General features: G+C 40.7%; 1 non-coding gene across 1 annotated transcript; it reads left to right on the top strand.

Moving 5' to 3' along the window:
* The first annotated feature begins 1,331 nt into the window (after positions 1–1,331).
* Positions 1,332–1,437, top strand: LOC120105995 (small nucleolar RNA R71). Its single transcript, XR_005508245.1, has one exon. It is a non-coding gene; the product is annotated as a small nucleolar RNA R71 (small nucleolar RNA).
* Positions 1,438–13,859: the final 12,422 nt, after the last annotated feature.

The raw sequence follows: 13,859 nt of genomic DNA on the forward strand, positions 1-13,859 counted from the left end.
TCACACTTGCCCCTAGATCTAAGAGTGCTCGGTCAATGGAGTTATCTCCTATGACACAGGAAATAGTGGGAGCGCCAGGATCTTTGAATTTTGGAGAGGTGTTGTATTGGAGAATGGAACTTACCTGTTCAGTAAGTAAGACCTTTTTAGGCACATGTGTCCTAGATTTTCGCTTTTGGGTGCAAAGGTCTTTGAGAAATTTGGCATAGGAGGGAACTTGTTTGATGGCATCAAGGAGTGGGAGGTTGATTTTAACTTGTTTGAAGACCTCCATCATCTCTTCTAATGAAGTTCCCTTCTTGTTAAAGGGGGAGGGTGCATTAAGTGCTTCAGGAAATGGAGCCTTTGGAATGTGGGTTGTGGCAGATGGTGGACTAGCTGAAGAAGGTTTTGGGTTTTCATGTGATACATTCTTCTCTTCTTCTTCTCCTTCCTTATTGTTACCCTCCCCAACCTTATTATCTATTATACGTCCACTCCTTAGGGTAGTCAAAGCATTAGCTTGCTTATGATTTAGTCGAGTTTCTTGAGTCACATATTGTCCTCTAGGATTACTCATTGGTTGACTTGGAAGCTTACCTTCCTCTCGCTTGTTTAATGCATTAGCTAGTTGATCCATTTGGGATTCTAGCTTAGCAATTGATTGCGTGTGAGAGTGCAATAGTTGTGTGTTTGCCTCCAAACCTTGAAGGGCAGTCAACACCTTCTCCTCAAAGGCTGTATTTCTTTGGGTTGGAAGAGGAGGATGCTGAAATTGGGTTGAGGGACGGTAGGGATGAAAATTCTGAGGGTTTTGAAAATTTTGGGAGAAGGGTTGGGAGGTATTAGAAGCTTGCTGCCTCCAAGAAAAATTTGGATGATTCCGCCATCCGGGATTATATGTATTGGAAAATGGATCATTACCCGGTTTGGGCTGTATTTGGGCAGCATTGATGTGTTCTTGCACGAGTTCGGAATATTGGGGTGCTGAGGGGCACTCATGAATTGGATGCGATGGGGTAGAACAGATAGTACACACTTGTGCTTGGGAAGAGCTAACGACATGTCCTCCTATCATTAGTTGGTCAATCTTATGGGACAATGCATCTACCTTGCTAGACAGGTCCATAGAATGACTTATTTCACAAATGGCCCCTTTTCTTTGAAAATTCGGGGATGCTTGACGAGAACATGAAGCATGGTGGAGGGAGTTTTCATTAAGATTTTCAAATAGTTGCCATGCTTCATGCTCATTTCGAAGCATGAAAGTCCCCCCGCATGCAGCATCGATCATCTGACGGTTTCGTTCCGTCAAACCGTCATAGAAACATTGCACTAGCTGCCACTTAGGTATTTGATGATGAGGGCATTTACGGATTAGGTCCCGAAATCTCTCCCAAGTTTCATGAAATTCTTCTCCCTCGGTTTGGGAGAAGCTTGTAATGGCACGTCTAAACTGGTTCGTTCTTCCTATAGGAAAGTATTTTTTAAGGAATTCTTGTTGCATTTGATCCCAAGAACGAATTGAGTTAGCTTCTAAAGAATTCAGCCATTGTTTGGCTCTATCTTTAAGGGAGAAGGGGAATAACCTAAGTTTCAGGGCATCATCAGTGAAGTTTTGAATCTTGACAGTGGTGCAAATCTCAAGAAATTCATCTAAATGTTTGTATGGGTCTTCGTTGGTGAGCCCATAAAAAGATGGGAGCATTTGGATCACACTAGACTTTATTTCATATTGTACAGCTGCTACCTCAGGTAATCGAATGCAAGATGGGGAAGTGTAAATAGTGGGAGTAAAGTACTCCCTCAGGAGTTTGGGTTGTTCTTCAGCCATCTTAAGAGGTGGGGATGATCCTAATGTTTTGATCTTAGCTCGAATGTTCCTAAGGGTTCGTTCTATTTCAGGGTCGAAAGGTAATAGATTTTGTACTCTAGAACGACTACCGTGCATACACTAGTACTCGATCAATCAAGCATGCAATAAAAGAGAAAAGCATATCAATCCTAGTCTTTGACCTAAAATCACTAGACAGCTCCTAACTGGTTTGAAGAGGGCACCTAAGCCTCCAATCCGGTTTAATGAACCGAGTTGACCAGGTAAGCTCCCAGGTAAGTGGAGGGGTCACGATGCGTTCGCAAAGGTCCCACTTAAAACCCACTTGCCTCGAACAGATGAACTGTCTTCCTTATAGGGACAAAGCTTGCCTAGACATCAACTAAGCCACAGAGCGAAATTGGTGCAACCTTCGGTGATCTTCGTCCTATTGAGCTCGAATGTCCCTAGGAGCCAACGTCTAATTAATTTTAATTAAAGTGACACTATGTGAGATTGAGTTCACCTAAGTTGGGCAAGAGTCCGGTGATGAAATCCGGCTCTTATCTTGTTGGGGTGATTGCCCTTACTATGTGCAGATTGATTTGTGTATGTGTATCAGGCATGCATTCACAATTTTGCTATAATTAAAATCAAACAATCCCCACAAAATTTCAAGCCAATAATTAATTTAAATAAAAAAAGTTTAGAGGTTACCAAAGGAAATTTCCCCAGCAATTTAATTTTTTTTTTTAAACCTCTACAGCATTTCTTTTCCAGCAGTTCTCCTTTTGATCATCCCAGATTTTTTTCCTCGATTCCTGATCAAATAATATATAAAAAAATAAATAAAAATTAGTAAGGGAGAAAAAGAAGATAAGAAAAGTAACAATAATAGAAATTTTTTTAAAAAATTTTTTTTTTAATTTTTAAATATTTTTTTTAATAAGAAAAATAACTATGCTAGCAATCCCCGGCAACGGCGCCAAAAATTGATCGGTTCTTTCAATTTCAAAAATAAACCACGCAATAGCACGTATCCTGTAGGATAGTGATTACGGGTGTCGGTCCACAGGGATTGAAGAATAAGTTATTTTTCTTTTAAAAGTAAATTAAGAAGGAGAATTTGCTAACTTGATTTAACTAAATTAATTCAAAGGGCATAAGCTAAAGTAAAAAGACTTTTGAGTTATCGATTAATAAGAGCTAAAAGTAAGATGAATGCAATAGTAGGAGTATTTTATGGGAAGAGATGTTTAGGGTTAGAATCCACCGATGGATTCGTAAATATGATGCTTTCAATGATTTAGATGTGTGTATGATCTGATTGCTCTTAACTACAAGTTAGGACAATCATACAAAAAGTTGAAATCTAATCCACAGTATGAGTCATCTAGGCCTGGTACAAACCATCTTCTCTAAGGATAGGCATGGTCTGTCCTACTTAGCATGATTCATCTGATGATTAATTTCTCAAAGATAAATCTGGTAGTTGCATAACAGTCTCCTCCAAACCACAGATATTGGATTCGATTTCGATAAACTATATTAATTCATGCAGAGGCTTTCTACAAGATAAACATCTTACACAAATTAAACAAGACATTTCAAGATCAGAATTTCATTAAATATACAACTGTCTTACAATGCTAAAAATCAAAGAAATGCAACATAAATACTCATCCACGGCTTCATCAAACCCCTAAACCGAGGCTTAGCTGCTCATGGTACTCGTCATCTCCATTGGTTGGCTGAAGAAATCCTTTGCCATCTTCAAATGAAAGGCTATTCCCAAAATATCTAAAATACTCTCTCTCTCCCCCTCCTTTCTCTTTTTTTTATTTCTTTTTTTTCTCTTCTTCTCTCTCGGCTGGATTCTTCTTTTCACCGAAACAGGGGGTCTCCCCTGTTTTCTTCTCCACCGACCTCCCCTCTCAAAGCCGATGGCCACCCTCTTTATACCCATTCTCCCCCTTGATGGATCCACTGAGAGAGGAGGGGGGCGTGATGCTGGGAATGATCTCGCGGAGGCTTGATTGTTGCATGCGGGATCGCTGGAGAAGGGCGTGAATCCGTGGGAATGGCTGAATCTCGCGTTCGTTGATGGCTAGAAACGGAAGGAGGAGGCTCCGGATGAAGGGCGCCGCGGGATCGCTGGGAGGCTAATGCGGAATGTTTGAATCTCGGAGAAGACGGGGACGGAGCTAGAGATGAATGCCGCGCTGGGTTACCGGCTGCTGGGAATGATCTCGGGCGAAGATAAGGATGGAGCTCGAAACGGTGCCGATCCGGAAGGAGCTGGGTTACCGGCTCGTTGAATGCAGTCGGCTGGGATCGCGGTGAAGGCTGAATCACAGGGATCGGAGCTGGGAATCGATGGGATCTCTTCTTGGAACGAATCCGGGTGAAGCTCGGCTGATTTCTGACTGCTGGGAGGTGGAACGGGCGGCGGATGGCACGCGGTGATTGCGGCTGGCACGGAGCTGACGCGGTGATGCTGGATCTCGGCTGAGACGCGGAGGAAGCCGTGGAATCGATGGGAGGAAGGTGGACGGCCGAGATGCCATGCGGGGGAGGGGGAGAAGAAGATAAATAGTGAACTTAGTTTTATATAATAATTTTTTTTAACACTGTTCATATGAACAGTGTTTTCACGGGACACTGTTCATATGAACAGTAAATCCACTGATTTTTATTAATTTTATTATATTCATTATTATTTTTTTCTTGTTTTAAATTTATAAATTTTATATGAAGGCAAATAATGAATTGGTTGGAAATTGACTTTGGGTTTGAGGTGGGTCATGATCGTTGATTTGCTTGAACTTACTCTCGAGCCCAATGTCGTTTAATTTTTGTTAAACTGCTTCAGACCGGACTCAACAAGGCTAAAAGCAGGACCGTGACTTAATAAAAGGGTTAATCAAATATTTTTCCATACAATTATAACTTTTAATCTAATCAAGACCAAAGCCCATTTAATTATAACCTTAGCCGGGTCAATACAATCTCCTTATATGTTTTTCTGTAGTTTTCATGAAAGATTGCAATCAAGAGAGAGACAAGTTCAGAATCTGGTTTAAGAAAAGAATTATTTACCTCTTACCATAATTTAAATTTATTTCAATGTTTATTCAATTTCATGGTAAAATATGTATTTATCAGTTTAAAAACATTGATAAGTGCTATGGAAAGATAACTAAATTATAAATTATTAAGCACTTATCAGAAGAAGAACCCTAGATGTCTACAAGATGTCCTTCACCGGCGACGTTGCTCAATAGCTCTAGTCGCTGCCTCTATAAATGCATTTATTGAATCTAGTAGAGTCTTAAACTGATCTCCCTGAGATTGATGGAAGGCTGCTACTAGTGCTTCAAACTCAAGACTCGCCCTTTCAATTTTTCCTTTAAGTTGGGCAGCCACGGTGCCTACACTGCCTCCAGGGCTTGTCAACTCTTGAAGACCATCTGATATGATCTTCAATTTCTCCTGTAGCTCAATTGATCTTATAGTTTGGATGGTACTCACATGAACCAACTCTGATGCTGTAGCTTCTACCTGAGTTTTGATTTCCTTCAATTCTTGTAGAAGAGCTTCATGTGAGGTACGGATGGGGGCCAACTCAGCAGTGATCATCGATCTCATCTCCTCCCTCATCTGCTGGCATATCACAGATGCTAGAGTGTGCATCTGTTCATCTGATAGGGAGAAAGGCCCACTGACTGGAGGAGGAGGAGGCATAGAGGTGGAAGGTCCAGCTGAGCTGGAGGGTACATCAGGGAAGGCCATATGGCTATGTGGAGGAGAGTGGTGGTCAGGCTCCTGATGTGGGATCTCGGGCTCTAAGGTTTGAGGTTTTCTTTTAGGGACCTTAACCCAAGACCCATCTACCTTGTGAAACTCCATTCTACGCATTGTGCTTTCATTATAGTAGTCGGTGTTTCTTAAAGGTTTTGCAGGCTCATTTTCTGGAATGGGAACTTTGAAATGTTTGAATAGTAAAGTAAAGATCATTCCATAGGGTATGCTAAACCTAGAATACCTATGACATATAGAGATGTAGTTTAACATAAGTCTAGGGAGGTTTAGGGGAATCCCTAGTAAGATATGGTGCATGATAGCTAAGTCTCGCTCCGAAACGAAATCGAAGCGGCCGGTTTTTGGAAACAAGACCCGGTTCACAATGCTCAAAAGCAATCTCATTTCGGCATTGAGGTCTTGGGAGTTAACTACATCAAGAGGGCCACAGTCCTCTCGTCCTAAAACTAGGTTTAGGGCAATCTCCCTTTGGGGATGTGAGGTCGGAGCCTCACCGTATTTAGGGATTTGCAATATGCTAGATAGGATATCCTCATTAATCTCTATCAATGTCCCTCGGACATATCCAGTGTACCCCGAGTCCCCTAAGGCCATGTTGCTAAACATTTCTCTAACTAGGCCGGGATAGGTTGATGTGTTTAGGGTACAAAGGTATTCCCAACCTTGGGCACGGAGTCTCTCTCCAATAGAGAACCCCTCACTATCTAGAAATTGGAAGTCAATGTACCTACCAGTGGTTACTGTGCGATTTGCACAGAAAAGGGTCGTGGTTGGCGGAGCAACCGGAGGAGACGGCGCGGAAGGCTCTTCCCTCCGTTCCTCGTCGTCGGTCGCTACCCTAAAACGCCTCCCACAGGTTCTCCTAGCTCTTTTAGGTGCCATGGCTCGGAAACCCTAGGAAAATGGGGAGAAAGAGGCTAGGGTTTGTGGTGGAGAGAAAATGGAAGCTAGGGTTTTGTGTTTTTGTTGGGGACGAAAGAGGATAGCTCGGGTCGGCTCGAGCTGTTTCGACCTAATTTAAAAACTTTCGTTCGGTCCCCGAGACGTCTCCACGACTAACGCGAGACGTCTCGCCGGGGGGACGTCTCTGTGACTTGCCAGAGACGTCTCCGGCACTGAAAATTTTCTGAATGATTTCTATCTTTTCCCAATTTATTTTATTTAACCACACTAATCAACATGATTTCTTTTGGTGAATATAGAGTGAGTTTGTTTGTGATCCTCCCCTTCAATAACACACCCTATAAAAGTTTGACAATGATTTTTGAATTATTAATATTGAAATGAGGAATGTTTGACCAAATTTCGAATACCTATGAAATAGGCTCTGAAAATATCTCCATGAAGAGTCCAAGGGAGGGTAACCATCCTCCGGAAAGTCAAACAGTTCGTCATTTAACTTAGATAGATTCATGCTTTCACTTAATAGATACTAGGTTTGCTATTTGTGACTTTGAGGTGGATTACTAGTTTGAGTAGCAAAGCATTGCAATACAAGTTCAATTTATTTGCTAGGATCATACAAGCTCAAAGCATTCCTTAAGAAGTTGAACCTATCTTTACAAAGGGGCTTTGTAAAGATATCGGCCAATTGATTTTCAGTATATACATACTCAATCATCACATCATTTTTCAGCACATGATTCCTTATAAAGTGATGCCTAATCTCTATATGTTTTGATTTTGAGTGTTGGACAGGATTTTTTGTTAAATTAATTGCACTTGTATTATCACATCTAACTGGTATATTGTCCATTTTGATACCGAAGTCTTCAAGTTGTTGCTTAATCCAAAGAACTTGGGCACAACAGCTTCCAGCTGCAATGTACTCAGCCTCAGCTGTGGATAAGGCAACTGAATTCTGTTTCTTGCTAAACCAAGAAACCAAATTAGCACCCAAGAATTGACATGTGCCACTTGTGCTTTTTCTGTCGAGTTTGCACTCGGCAAAATCAGCATCGGGATAAGCAATTAAGTTTATATCAGATTGTTTAGAGTACCATAAGCCTACATTAGATGTCCCTACTAGATATCTGAATATTTTCTTAACAGCTTGCAAGTGTGATTCCTTAGGACATGCTTGGTATCTAGCACACATGCAAACACTGAATAATATATCTGACCTACTAGCAGTAAGGTAAAGTAAAGAGCCTATCATACCTCTGTACAATTTGCAGTCTATACTTTTACCTTTTTCATCTTTGTCAAGCTTGCAACTTGAGCCCATGGGTGTGCTGATTTCCTTTGCATCCTTCATCTTGAATTTTTCCAACATTTTCTTGATATATTTGGACTGACTGATGAAGATGCCTTCCTCTGATTGTTTTATTTGTAGCCCAAGGAAGAAGTTGAGCTCACCCATCATGCTCATTTCAAATTCTCCCTGCATAAGCTTGGCAAACTGATGCAAAAATAAAATTGTTCCCCCAAGTGCAGGAGAATCGCACAAGTAGTAAAATCTCGGAAGTCTGAGGTCGAATCCTCAGGGAACGATCTATAGATTATTAGCGTAATTTTTAGATGTAATTTTCAGTTAAATAAATTTGTGGATTAAAATTATGTTTTGATTTTCAGAAATTAAAATGCAGAGAATAATAAACACAATTCAATGAAATAAAAATGGTAGGGATCTGGAATCCCCCTTGATGATATTGCATCCAAGGAATAAACTCTATGGTTCTTGATTTAAGATTTAATGTAGGATAGATCTAATCATGGTATATGTTTCATGAACATATGAACTCAATTTCTAAGCATTCGTCGTGCTTTCTACGTCTACGACGAATCAAATACTAAAGCAATCCATATATCAATAATCATAATCCATTTAAGAACTATCTACGAAATAACTATGCATGGATCAAAAACATATCAGTAAATATAATTCATTCAAGGCAAAAGTTTAGAGTTTACTTCAAAGAGCAATACATCAAAGGTTCATCCATCTCCCTCCCTAGGTCTTTAGCCACTCATTGAAAACTTTAATCCCTCTTTCATTTTCCCCTTTTTTTTTCTTTTCTTTTCGGAAACAGGGGAGGCCCTGTTTCCCTTTCTCTTTTTTTTTCTTTTGACAGAGGGCCCTCCTCTGTTTTCCTGCCGAATGGGAAAGAATGAGGCTCTATTTTTTTTTTTTTTTTGAATGAACTGCCCTCCTCTTTGCCAACCGAGAGAACCCTCTTATATCCCCCTTGATGGATCTCTCATGCCAGCTGCAGGATACCTGGATGCGGAAGAGGAAGCTCGGACGTGGACGGCTGGATGAGGGATCGACGCTCGGATGAGAGCTGATCGCGGAAATCCCGGGATGCTGATCATCTTCGGACGCGGAGGGACGGCTGGAATGCGGAGATGCTCGCGCGGAAGCTTGGTCGCCGATGCTGAAATCACGGGATGCCGACCTACACGTGGACGGATGAGGGAGCTGGGATCACGGACGCCAGCGGGATCTGGGAAGGGCTGAAGCGTGGAGATGCTGGCGAACGGAAGAGCTGGGAGCTGAACGCGGGAGATTCGCAAACGGACGCGATGGATAGATTCGCGGATGACTGCTGAATCATTTGCAGAGAAGATTGCACGCGGGAGAAGCGGAAGGAAGCTGAGATCTTTGCTGGAATCTTGGATGCGGACGCGTGCGGGATCTGGGAGAAGCTGAAGATCATGGGATGCTGGGATCTTCGGACTCGGATGGGAGAAGCGCAACGGATAGCAGGGATGCTGGGACGCGTGGACTGATCGCGAGTTGATGAGCTGCATGCGGACGCTGGGAAGCTTCGCGAGGATGAATGCATGGATTCGGATGATGTGCTGTGGGTTGCTGGCGCAGAGAAGATGGAAAACAGTTCCTTGGGGTCGCAAATTCGGAAGACGCCCGGATGGATCGCGCTCTTCCACGCTGGCGCTGTGAACTGGGATGACCTGGAGAGAAAGGAGATCCGGGAAGAGCTGGGACGCGTGGACTGCGAGGAAGATGCTGAAGGAAGCTTGGACCGATCACACGAACACGGGATGGGAGCTGGGATGCATGGCTTTGGACTTGGGTTGCTGGATGCTTCGTGGACGCACAGGAGAAAGACCTGATTGCGGGTTCCAAGAGCTGGGAGAAAGGGTCTTCGGACGTGGCAGCTGATGCGGGGGTGACGGCTGGGATGAGTGAACTCCAAAAGCCTTTGAAATGGGGGAAAGAAGAGAATGCTCATTTCTTCCACGCAGGCAGAGACGTTGAATAGTGCCGGCTTGCAAAAGACTGAAGCTGCAACAAAGTAGACGGCTGAACTTGACCTCCTCCTAGTATGCAACTGGGGTCGACCCATGCGGTTGGCTGGTCACCTGCGGTGATGCATATTTTTGGACCCGATGCGCATTTCAACTTGATTTACGATCACCTGCACCCAACAAAAATAAAATATTAATGCAGCACTGTTATCATTATTTGTTAGCAATAATGTTAATTTAAGTAATGTGTAGATCGCACTTTTGTGCTCTCATCACAAACTCTTGACAAAGACTATCATTAGTAGCACCAAAAATTATATCATCCACATAAATTTGCACAAGCAATAAGTCATTCCCTTTTCTTTTAATGAAGAGGGTTTTGTCTACATTTCCTCTCTTAAATTTATTTTCAATTAGGAAATTACTTAATCTTTCATACCACGCCCTAGGGGCTTGCTTAAGTCCATACAATGCTTTATGCAATTTATAAACGTAATCTGGATGTAAGTGGTTTTCAAAACCTGGAGGTTGTCCTACATAAACTTCCTCCATTATATAACCATTTAAAAAGGCACTTTTTACATCCATTTGATAGAGTTTAAAATCCATGAAGCATGCATATGCCAAAAGTAGTCTAATAGCTTCTAACCTAGCAACAGGAGCAAAAGTTTCATCAAAATCTATTCCTTCCTCCTGATTATAGCCTTTGGCAACTAGTCTAGCTTTGTTTCTTATAACTATTCCATCTTCATCTAGTTTATTTCTATATACCCACTTGGTGCCTATAATTAAAACATTAGGGGGTCTTTTCATTAGAGTCCAAACTTGATTTCTCTCAAATTGATTTAATTCCTCTTACATAGCATTTATCCAATTTTCATCCTTTTCGGCTTCCTCTAGTGATTTAGGCTCTATTTGTGAAACGAAAGCAAGATAATTACTAGTATTTCTTAGAGAGGATCTTGTTCTTACCCCTTGTGAGGGATCACCAAGGATTAAATCCCTTGGATGACCATGTGCATACCTCCATTCCCTCGGAAGATCTTGATTTCTTGTTTGGGGTGGATCTTCTTCATCTTGCTGAATTGCATCTTCCTTGACTTCATCCTCAAGTTGTTTGTTTTGTATGGAGAACTCCTTCATTCTGTCTTCAAGTATACCTGCATCACCATCTTCTTCTTTTCTAGAAGAATCTCCATTAGCTTCATCAAAAACAACATGAATGGATTCTTCAACAACGAGAGTTCTCTTGTTGAAGACCCTGTATGCTCTACTAGATGAGGAATAACCTAAGAAGATCCCCTCATCTGATTTAGCACTAAATTTACTTAGATTATCCTTTCCATTGTTTAAAATAAAGCAACGACAACCGAAAACATGAAAATAACATATATTTGGCTTCTTATTATTCAGCAACTCATAAGGTGTTTTCTTTAAAATAGATCTGACTAATGCACGGTTTAGAATGTGACATGCAGTATTTATTGCTTCAGCCCAAAAATATTTTGGTAGATCCGATTCGCACAACATGGTACGAGCCATATCTGCTAGTGTGCGATTCTTCCTTTCTACCACCCCATTTTGTTGGGGTGTCCTAGGGGCCGAGAAATTGTGATTGATACCATTTTCGTCACAAAATTTTTCAAAGTGCTGATTTTCAAACTCGGTACCATGATCACTCCTAATTGCTTTTAGTTTAAGATTAAGTTCATTCGAAATTCTGTTATGAAACTTGATAAAAGTGGGAAAGGACTCATCTTTATGTGCAAGAAATGAAACCCATGTAAAACGTGAAAAATCATCAACAATTACAAGACCAAATTTCTTACCCCCTAGACTAGCAGTTCTAGTGGGTCCAAACAAATCCATGTGAATTAGTTCTAGGGGTTTTGATGTTGAGACTATGTTCTTAGACTTGAAAGAACTTCTTGTTTGTTTCCCTAATTGACATGCAGCACAAATTTTGTTCTTTTCAAAGTCTATTTTTGGTAGTCCTTTTACTAGATCTTTTGTAATCAATTTAGAAATTAAATCCATGCTAGCATGCCCTAACCTACGATGCCATAACCAACTAGTCTCATTGACTTTGGTACTCATGGCTACAAGACATTGGCCATCCTTCATGGTGAGATCATCAAGATCTACCATGTAAACATTTCCATGCCTATGTCTTGTAAGTATGATCTCATTGTCAACTGGACTACTAATTATGCATAGTGAAGATTCAAATGACACTTTAAAGCCCTTGTCACAAAATTGGCTTATACTTAATAAATTATGTTTTAGTCCATTAACTAACAATACATTGTCAATAAATGAGGAGGGTGATATGGAGATTTTACCAACACCAATGATTTGACCTTTAGCATTGTCTCCAAATGTGACTATTCCTCCTTCTTTTGATTTCAAGGTGACGAAGAGACTCTTGTCACCGGTCATATGCCTTGAGCAACCACTATCAAGATAACACATTCTCTTTTTACTCCCGGCTGCCAGGCATACCTACAAAATAATCATGTGAAGCTCTTAGGTACCCAAGTTTTCTTGGGTCCTTCTTGGTTAGTGTAGTTAGTTCCCTTAGGCACCCATACTTTAGTTGTGTTTTTACCCTTTACAAATGTATTCTTGTTAGTTTGAATCTTTCTTTGAATGCAAGAATAGACTTTATGTCCACTTTTTCCACAATGAAAGCATGTAGGTTTTTCAGTTTTGACATCTTTTGCTTTCACAAAGAAATTCTTTAGATACTTTTGTTGTTTGCTAGTTTTATATCCTAATCCGGCTTTATTAAAAACAGCTCTTTGATTGGATAGAATAAGATTTAATTTTTCAGAGCTTTGTGTAAATTTTTTCACAATTGGTTTGTACTTATGTACCTCATTTTTAAGAATAAAATTTTCTTTAGCCAATTCTTTCTTATCATTTTTAAGGGATTCAACATTTTGCGCAAGTGAGGTATTACTATTCAGTAGGGATTTAACTTTTAGATTTAATTCCTTAATTAGTGTTTTTGTCGTTTCATTTTCAATGCTAAGTTTTGAATTTTTATTTTCTAGGTCAATGGTGTTAACATTTTTAACGCTCTCCTTCTCAATCAATAGGTTTTTAATATCATCCTTTAGTTTTTGATTGGAGGCCTTTAATTCTTTATTCTTTGCTCCTAGCATACTACAATCACTCATGAGTTCTTGAAAAGCTTCATATAATTCTTCTAATGTAAAATTTGTAGTTGAGCTTTGACATACCTCATCGTCTTCGAATGCCATGAAGCACAAGTTGGCGGTCTCCTCCTTCTCTTCCTCGGAGGAGGATGTGTCACTATCATCCCACGTTGCTTTCAACGCCTTCTTCTTCTTCTTTCCAAAGTGCTTCTTCTGTTGAGGGCATTCGGAACGGATGTGTCCCGGTCTCTTGCAATCATAACATATGATTGGGTCTCTTTCCTTTTCTTTTTCCTTTTTCCAATCATTTCTCCCTCCAAACTTCTTTCTTGGGAAGGGTTTCTTTCTTCTCATGAATTTCTTAAACTTTCTTACTATTAAACCCAAATCCTCATCTTGCTTTCTTCTTCACTCTCACTACTTTCTTCTTCACACACACTCGAAGTAGCCTTGAGTACGATTGTCTTCTTCTTTGGCAAATCTTCTTCATGTTGCTTCATTGTGAGCTCATGCGTCATCAATGAGCCCAATAGTTGTTCAAGCCCCAATGTGTTGAGGTCTTTGGCTTCTACGATCGCCGTGACCTTCGCTTCCCATGCTTTTGGCAAAGACCTGAGAATTTTACTCACAAGTTCTGGGTTAGTGTAAGATTTACCTAAATTTTTTAGACTATTTATTATGTCCGTGAAGCGTGTGAACATGCATGAAATGGTTTCATTGGGTTCCATCTTAAATAACTCATATTTGTGAACTAGAATGTTCACTTTAGACTCTTTGACTTGATTTGTACCCTCGTGGGTAACTTCAAGCCTATCCCATATTTTCTTAGCGGAATTACAGGTGAAAACTCTATTGAACTCATTCACATCTAG

The sequence above is a fragment of the Phoenix dactylifera genome, chromosome 16, assembly GCF_051530095.1.
Source record: "Phoenix dactylifera cultivar Ajwa chromosome 16, Ajwa_hap1_PhDact_Kaust_v1.1, whole genome shotgun sequence".
NCBI lineage: Eukaryota > Viridiplantae > Streptophyta > Magnoliopsida > Arecales > Arecaceae > Phoenix > Phoenix dactylifera.